This window comes from Cydia pomonella, chromosome 9, assembly GCF_033807575.1.
Source record: "Cydia pomonella isolate Wapato2018A chromosome 9, ilCydPomo1, whole genome shotgun sequence".
NCBI classification, from domain to species: Eukaryota; Metazoa; Arthropoda; class Insecta; order Lepidoptera; family Tortricidae; genus Cydia; species Cydia pomonella.
This window is the reverse complement of record NC_084711.1, coordinates 12,438,802-12,448,711: the sequence shown is the minus strand read 5'-3', so window position 1 is coordinate 12,448,711 and position 9,910 is coordinate 12,438,802.

Here is a 9,910-nt window from a genome sequence, read left to right as displayed (position 1 = left end):
GTGATCAAAATTATTTCATGAACCTCATTTTAAATTGTTTAGAACTATCAGCATATTTCCTAAATGTAAAGTTGTAGTTAACACTATATTGTTATTTATTTCTACCACAAACATCATAATATTGTGCAACATTCCTTAGATTAATCATTCACCTCTTACTTGCTATTGTTTCACCAAGTTTTAAGGAATGTATATAAATTAAACATAAAAACCAAAACTGATTGTAATTATTTAATTCTAACTACCAAAGACATTAACAAGTTTTGTGCTCTTTATTGAATATGCAACTTAGTAATGCATTAAAGGTTTTAACATAAATATTTACTTGTCTAATAATAATTTTGGCTCAGATGACTACTCTACTCTTTGCCAAGAAATGACTCTCATCTTCAATCAATGAGTAAATATACAAAAGTTTTGCATATAACATTTCCAACTAACCCTTCACTCTCTCAGATAAGAGTCCGACTTTTAACCTAATTTATTAGCAAGAATTATTGAAATTGCTTAATTGAATGTTTATATTGGAAATTCACATTGATTTATTTATTCAGTAACAGTGGTAAAATAAAGAGCAAAACTTAGTAAGTACAAAAACCTATACATAAAAAATTAGGCCCAGATCGCCATCACCATGTGAGGTGCCTAGAAGGCTGTCCACATTTCCTGTATAGCAATACTTATACTCTATGCAAAATAGTGATTAGGCCTCCAGTCGCTAGAAACCTCTATTGAAGCTGTATTTAAAATAATCTGAATAACATATTCTGAGTACAGTGGCAGTGTAAACTCGTTATAACATCACTTGATATAACAATTCACTCCCTATAATATCAACATTTATTGGCTGCAGTTGCGCTACTTTAATTTCTCTCTATATTATGGAAGGTAGAAGCAAGGAACAGAAACTCCTTAGGAAGAATTGTTGCAAAAGTGTCCAGCTGTCAGCTAGAAATAAACGTTCCAAAACTCTCCAGAGTAGCGCTAGAGTAGCTAAGAACCTAGGCATTATTGACAAGTGAAGTGCGTTGTCTAGGATTAGATTTTTTTCTAAAGTATTCTAGGTATTGTAGCTCCACCTATTTATGGTTTTTTGTCAGACACTTTTTGGTATATGGAGATTTTGTTAATTGCCTCTACCTTCCATATCTCTATATAACGAAAACTCTTTATTGTGGCAAAAAATGTCCGGACCCTTGAGTGTCACTATATAGTGTTTACAATATTTAAGATGTCATAAAATTCTGGCTATTAGGTTATTATATATAGTATTACTTACACCAATTTTAGTTTAGTTATTAAATAATACACTTAGGAGCAAAACTGTCCCAATAGTAGCATATTAGGGGAATGTGGAGAAGTTGATGTCGATCAAGGGGAGGGGTACATGGTTAATACATAACAGTACTCCTTGAAATTTTCTACAAATCCGCCTAACATATGATGTACTTTGCATTTATTCTATTTTGTAATTTCGTATCGAAAAGTAGAAAAAAAAAAACATTTATATTTTTTCCATTTCGAGGCGCTTTTGCTTTCATATGCCCGAGTTTTTAAAGCTTGAGCTCTCTATGGAGCCCGAGTCTTAAAGACTTACTCTTAAGAGCTCATAAAAAACTTGAGTCATTAAGGTTCTGAACCGGTTTTGCGCTCAAACCTTTAACGCTTAAGAGCGGTTTCGCACTACGTCCGATCCGAACCCATGAAAATATGGTCCGTAGTAGCCGTGGAACTATTTCTATGGTAAGTTACGCACTAGATCCGATCTCCGTCATCCGATTTCTTTCGGATCCAGTGCGTAACTTACCATAGAAATAGTTCTACGGCTACTACGGACCAATATTTTCACGGGTTCGGATCGAACGTAGTGCGAAACCGCTCTTAGTCTTCAAAGTGAGTCTTTAAGGTTAAGTCTTCAAGACTAGTCTTTTAACAACACTGATAGGATTTCATACTACATATGTATATAAGTACAAAGACTCACTTTGAACAATATACATTGTAGGTATAAGTAAATACATAATATTATAATACTATAAAATCCTATATGAAAAAGTCTCCTTTTGGATCTGCATAGCAGTATTTTATGAATAAGACACTGAAAACTGTCGGCCTACATTACAGATTACATAGTAAATAATCTGGGGGTATAAAAAAAAATGTTCTTTAAAACAATGTGAAGAAACCTAGATGTATATATACAGGTGTTGGTGTAGAAATTCAAAGGTTTAGTGAAGTCTTCGGTGTATTCCCATCTGACCCCGTCTCATCTGATCTGATCCCGTCGGGTACAGATGGGAATAGGCGCTACATACAAATCATTCCCATCTGTGCCCGCCTCTTGTATGGCTGTGCATGGTCATATGGGGCGGGCACAGATGGGAATACACCAAGTCTTCTACCCACTGGCCAGTGTGAGAACCTAAATGTGCAAACACACCACAGTTAACTTTTGTGTAACAATACTATACAATAGTAAGTAACTAGTATGGATGCGCCTTAAGAGTAAGAGGAGAAGAGCCCAAACTAAAAACTATCAACAGGCTGCAGTGTCATGTCCAGATGCAATCATTTCAATGATTTTTTTTTAAATTATTATTCCCACCAAAAAAATCCCAGTCATCACTGGTGACAACGTTCGACAACGTTCTAATTGACGACCGGTCTGGCCTAGTGGGTAGTGACCCTGCCTACGAAGCCGATGGTCCCGGGTTCAAATCCTGGTAAGGGCATTTATTCGTGTGATGAGCATGGATATTTGTTCCTGAGTCATGGGTGTTTTCTATGTATTTAAGTATTTATATATATCGTTGTCTAAGTACCCTCAACACAAGCCTTATTGAGCTTACCGTGGGACTTAGTAAATTTGTGTCATAATGCCCTATAATATTTATTTATTATTTATTTATTTATTTAACTTGATGGTAACAAGTTGTCACCGGTGTTAACTGGGTTTTTTTCCACCTGTCCCCAGTGGTAACAACTTGGAAAATTATTCCCACTAGTCTGGCCACCAAATCAAGTTGGTGCGTTAGTAGGTGTTTTTAAAATGTTAGCAACGCGCATGTAACACCTCTGGAGTTGGAGGCGTCTATTGGCTAAGGTGCCTACGACCACCGGCCGCAAATTTGTCACCGACGTGGTAAGAAAAAAATCCCAATTACAACTAGGGACAAGTGGGAAGACATAAAAAAAAAATCTGTCAGGTTTTGATAAAAATTGGTACTGAAAAGCTGGTTACAAATGTAGCAATAATCTCTAAATCCAGATTTGGGCCAAAACAAAACTATGAAAATACCCATTGAGTAACGGTAAATTCCATACGTTTTCCGTAACTCAGTGGAAGATTTTGTAGGACATAAGGTGAACTTGCGCTTATAAATTAATAAATATTATAGGACATTATTACACAAATTGACTAAATCCCACAGTAAGCTCAATAAGACTTGTGTTGAGGGTACTTAGACAACGATATATAATATATAATTATTTTCTGGTGTCGCTGAAATGTAGGACGCCGCCAACGAGTCTGCGCAGGTAGCTTCCCACGCACGGCCCATTCTCCAGGGGATCGACGACATCCCGTCGGGGCGCTTGCCATCGTCCAGCACGATCTGGGGCTCCAGAGCTGCGGCGACGCTGGCGCTGACGAGAGCCCTTCTAAAGATGTCGTTGAGAGCGGAGTGACGAGACAGACGGCCGGCGCCCGTGGAGCAGGAAAGGCCGTGATGATGAAGCCCGTTTTTGTTGATTGGGGCCCCACAAGATAGGGTAGGGATTCCAAAGTCTGGATAGGGATTCCAAGTCGGAGACCGACGACGGCTATCCAGATGCCAGGCTACCAAGATGACAATCGTTTGCGCTACAACAACGAAATGCTTTGTTTCTCTATAACTCTTACATATTAGTGATGCTGATGAGCTACGCTAGGTTCACACCAGGGATGTTAAGGAGCTCCGTTTCCGTTAAGTCGGAACTTCCGTTTGGTATTACACATCCATTTCTGTTCCGGTTCCGTTACTTTTGAAACGGAAGTTATAACTGATGTCAATGCTTAACATAGACATACAATATGTTTTAATTGTAAAAAACTCAAAGATAAATAAACTATTGTAAACTAATTCAGTATTTTAGTGAGACTTCTAATACAACGAAAGCCAAATCAAGTGCTTGTGGCGAGCTGTTGAGGAGTAGTGACCCCACGTACCCGAGCACTCTCGAGAGTCGGTCAGGATCTCCGTCTCCGGCGTGTCTTCGTCGGTCAGGAACCCAAACACAACCCAAGCCCAAGGCCCAAGGGGACCCGCAGAACTCTCAGCTCTGGCTTGCCTTCATTGGCCGTCCGGAGAGGAGTTGTTAGTGCTAAATGCTCCAGGGGTGGAAGTGAAAATTTGCATAAGGCGCGAGTTGGCACAGTGGCTGTTATTAGCAGTGATCGGTTTTTTGGATTCGACATGGGGTGAATGACCTCAATCATTATGTTAGTATGGATATGCCCCGGGAATCCGGGCTTTATGTTGTTAGAAAAGGAAAAAAAATACAATGTGGTTATTTTATTACACTTTAAAACATCTAAGTAGCTGATAGACGAGTACTTACTCACCGTTCTTTTGTCTAAATCGAACAAATGAGCACAAGTGTTTACACTGACAGCTCATTTGCTGCCTCCAAAGCGGCACATTTTGTACCGTTTGGATAAAAGTTCGGCGAATAAGTACGCGTGTCTATCAGCTAATATATGATTACTACGGGTTAATTGTTTGAATAAATGAGTTCGTTATCAAAAAGTGAATTACACTTCTTTCAACTGAGAGGTAGTTTGAGAAGAACAATGTCCACAATGTCAAATGGTTTTATTGCTCACCAAAAATAATTAGAACTGAAATCCAGAGAAAATAATGAAATGTCAATGTCAAGATTTTGAAGTTTTTTTCCATCATGATATATAAGCTAATACTTTGTGGAGGTTTTAATATATTTTGCTTTAAATAAAATGTTGAGATTAGGAAAAGAATAGAAGTTTTTGTCTCAACTGGTTGCCATGTAAGAGTAAAAAATTCCTTAGAGATAATTTAAATTGTTTTATTTTTGTACGGTTTGTTCGGTATCGCGGGAAACTGTCGTATCTATATTAACTTTTCTGCTTGATATCCCGCGAGGGAGAATCCAAATAACCGATCACTGGTTATTAGCCTCTGTTTAGAAAGCGGCGTACTCCTCTCGATCTCTACACTCCTGAGCTGCTCACACCGGTGTTGCTCCTGGTCGTCTTCACGACGGCAGTTTCAGGGGCCCATCTAGTGGGCGGCGAGTCACCGCCTGCCTCGATTACTAGTGAAAACATTGTTAGAGCAGGTGTTCGGACGTCTTTGCAATAACCCAGTCTCATTGTCCACCCAAACTTCAATCCATAGACTGTTTTACTGTTCACTTTTTCTACAATAGTCCCAATGCCTGCTGCGACCGGTTCATGGGTGTCTATTGTTGCGCCTGTGAACGGGTTTCAGCAGGCGTTCTACATGACATTAAAGCTCTCCAAGGGGCCTTTACATGTTGGATCTATATCCCCGCGCAAGCCTATCAAAAGACCGGGATTTATAACTAACTAACTGCTTTGGCTCAGCGATCCAAAAATAATCTTAAATCATGGACGCAGGTCCGCCTCCACGACATCACACCAGCGGTACCTGGGGACCGGGATTTATAGGCCCGTGAAATCCAGGGAGATAAATATATTCATATTATAATAATATAAGCCTTTTATTCAGACAATTTTTACATTTTCAAGTTTAAATTGTACATTTCTTATCAGATATGTAGTTTCACATAAAAATTACTATTTCAGACAACATCGGTTTGGTCTGTATGCCATTTGGCAAAGGCCTCTTCCATCCCTTTCCATTTTCTTCTATCTCTCGCCAGTCTGGTCCAGTGCCTCCTTGCGAATTTTACGATTTCGTCTTCCCATCTTATTTTTGGTGGTCCATGTTTCCTTTTTCTATCTTTTAGAAACCACCATATAATTCTCTTACTCCATTTCTCTTTGCCCCTGATTATATGTGCTGTCCACCTTCATTTGACTGTTTTAACTTTTAACTTTAATTGTTACATCTTCCACACATGTTTAATTTATATAATCTTATAATCACATGTTTCATTTGGGAATAACAACATAATACATATAAAACTTAATATCTAAATCTAAAAATAAATAAAACTAATCTTAAAATAAATAATTAAAAACTATCCCCCTGCGGCATGGTGCCGTAGATGCTGGCAGCATTTCCTCGTTGTATCGCAATACTTATTCTCTGTGCGAGGAAGCTGCCAGCTCTACGATCACCGGTAGCGTCTTCTATTTTTTTGGCTAAATCCTTAAATAGTGTAGATGCATTCGGACCCCACGGGCCAAGGGTCTCGACGCCAAAAGGTACGAAATCGTATTCGGGGCCGAGACCCCTATATTTGATCTTTTTTAATTTGTTTTGGATCTAATAAACTTGTTTCTGATTCTATCTTTCAGTTTAACTCCAATCATGCTTCTTTCCATGGACCTTTGACATACTTGCAGTTTGTTAAGTTGCTCTTAGTTAGAGTCCAAGTTTGGCTGCCGTAGGTTAAGACTGGTAAAATGCATGTATTAAACAACTTCCTCATTGTAGCTACACTAATTTCTTTGTTCTTCATAACTTCTCTCATTGACCAATACCGTTTTCATGCGTTAGTTGTTCTTCTAGCAATCTCTTTCTCCATCTGGTTCCATCCATGGATATTGTTTGTCCTAAATATATGTTTGTATTCATCCACATACTCAATGGTTTCCTGGTTTACTAATATAGGTGTCATATTCATATTATAAAATGCCTAAGACCCAAGATAAATAAATATTATAGGACATTATTACACAAATTGACTAAGCCCTACAGTAAGCTCAAGAAGGCTTGTGTTATGGGTACCCAGACAACGATGTAAATAATAAATAAATACTTAAATACATAGTAAACTAGAATAAACACCCAAGACTCAGGAACAAATATTCATGCTCATCACACAAGTACTTTACCGGCATTTGGACACTTTGAACCCAAAACCATCGGCTTCATAGGCAGGGTCACCCACTAGGCCAAAACGGTTCGGCCGATTCTGGTTCCGGTTCCGATAAAACCAAATCCGTTCATCCCTGGTTCACACGGCGAGTATTCGATTCGATATTTTCTCACATACGGTTTACCGTATTTATTTAAACTTTATTGCACAAAATATATACAACAATATACAAATGGCGGACTTAATGCCAAATGCCATTCTCTACCAGTCAACCATAGGGCCAAACAGAGATACCTAGAATTGGTGCAGAGAAAAAAAAATTGAATGAATAAAAATTTCTATGAACTACATAAATAAATAATAACAATAAACTACCACATATTTATAGAATACATACTATAAACAGGCGCGGATACAAGGGGGGGGGCCATAGGGGCAATGGCCCCCCCCTAAAACCCTGGCTCTCACATTACTAAATTGAGTAAATTTTATTTTTTACCAAAAATATATGATTTTCTCAAAATGGCCCCCCCCTAAGCCAAATCTTGTATCCGCGCCTGACTATAAATATAATAATGATGGATTTATTCGAGCTCTTGTTTTAGCAAATGCTTACGTAACATCGCTACGCATATATGCTGGCTAGCCAAGATGCCAATCGTTTGCGCATATTAGTGCGATAGAGAGACAGATAGTGCTTCGTTGTCTTAGCGTAAACGATTGGCATCTTGGCTAGGCACCCTAGGTGCTTAGCCAACACAATTCATGCTGTGACTTTCTGCAAATTTAGCCATAAGCGCATGTTCTTTATTTATACCTGCAGTCATTTACTATCTATTTCATTTTCCATTGGTGTGAAAGAGATAGAATAATGAGCAAGGGTTATAGTACACTCTGTACACTACTACTGTGCATATAAAACAAAATAAAGAGTGTTAAGAGTGCCCATATAATATAACACTAAAATTAATGTTGCTTGAAAATATATTGAAAACTATCAAGATTATTCTTGTCTGCATTAAAACGCGCGTCGGGTTGCCGGCGCTCGCGTACCGAGCGCCAACGCCATCTATCTAGTGCTATTTCGTGAAATCGGAGAACGCTCCAAGGAATAAGGGCTCTTAAGTGTTAGGTAAAAGAGGTTCTAGAATCTGCTCAATGAGGTCTCATTTAAATCTCAATATCTGGGAGACCGAGCTTTGCTCGGCAAAAATATAAAAACTCAAATATGCGCGTTGTCCCAGAGATAAGACCTAGCTAGCTAGATTGATTTTTCGCCCCCGAAAACCCCCATATAGCAAATTTCATCGTAATCGTTAGAGCCGTTTCCGAGATCCCCGATATATAAATAAATATACAAATTGCTATTTGTTTTCCAATTTTATCCAAGGAAACATCATAAAACCAATAGTGTACATAAAACATCATAAAACAAATATACTACAGGAGGAGGCGAGCCGCGAGTGCTATCAGCAGTAAACATGGGCGTAGGCAGCTATTCGAGTTTTTCACACTGTTAATCCCGATTTATTTTTTGAAAAATATATATGTTATACATTATTAAATTGTACATGAAATATGTAAGTAAATTTGATAACAGTCGCAATCTCGCACGTAATTTTTATTTCTGAAAACTTTCAACTCAAAGTTTTACTATTTTTTCAAGAGATAATTTTTTCAGTAAACGAGCTTATACAATTAAGGTCAACACACCGAAATTACAAGGAAATCGGATTATTACTTTGGCTGTAATAATAAAATAAAATAAATTTTAGTTTTTTTTTTAACTAAAGCATTTGTGGCTTAATTTTTGGTGAAAGCACTACATATATATATAGGTTAATAATCCAGTAAAAGGAAATTAATTTTTTGACCATGCTTACTCGGCTATAGGGAGCGATGGGACCGTGCGAAGTGCATGGCGGGGGTAAGTAAAGCGATCCCAGCGCATAAGGTGGTAAAAATTTGAACTAACTGCGGATAGCGTCTTTAACATTTCGTACAATTATATGGCTCGAAATGAAACTTTGATTTACGATTACTCCTGAAATATTCCTTTAAATTGTATGGTGTAAGGAACCATTGTAATCTGTATGAAATGCTTAATATAACTAACGTATTTATTTTGATAATTGTTAATAATGTATCCATGTAAATAGCTTTGCAAATGCCACAAATTACGTGATCTTTATCTAGAAGTTAAGAATGGATATAGTAAGTTATCCTTAAAAGATAGACATTTCACATCGCGGACTTTTTTGTAGACCTATGAATGAGAAACAACCCCACCATACAGTGTGTTGTTATAGCTCAAACGGATTAGGCAGCGTTTTCGATTAAAGCTCCTAGCCAGCGTGATTTTTTCCGACAACATCGTTATATTTCAATCAATTTACATAAAACCTTTACAAGTTATATACTTAAGCCTTCCTCAAGAATCACTCTATTGATAGATGAAAGTCGTATGAAAATCCGTTCAGTAGTTTTTAGTTTTGGAGTAGTTTTATAAGATGTAGTGAATTGACGTTTTCCCCTAGAATTGCGGACACTAGGTTGCGTGACAGTCGTGCACGCTCCCAATAGGAGGCAGCACAGGAGCCGTCAGATTTTTGGCGCGAGGCGTAAATGTGATGTTTTTTGTTCCGATGTAGCCCACAAGATGGCAGAACCTACTATGCACAATAGAAAACACTTGACGTGTAAATGTGCCTGTTTATGGTTCCGATTCAGACCACAAGATGGCAGACCCTCAAACAAAGAAAACACTTGACGTGTAAATGTGCCTGTTTATGGTTCCGATTCAGACCACAAGATGGCAGACCCTCCAACACGCACGGTCCCTATTTACCGGTAGGCCCTTAGC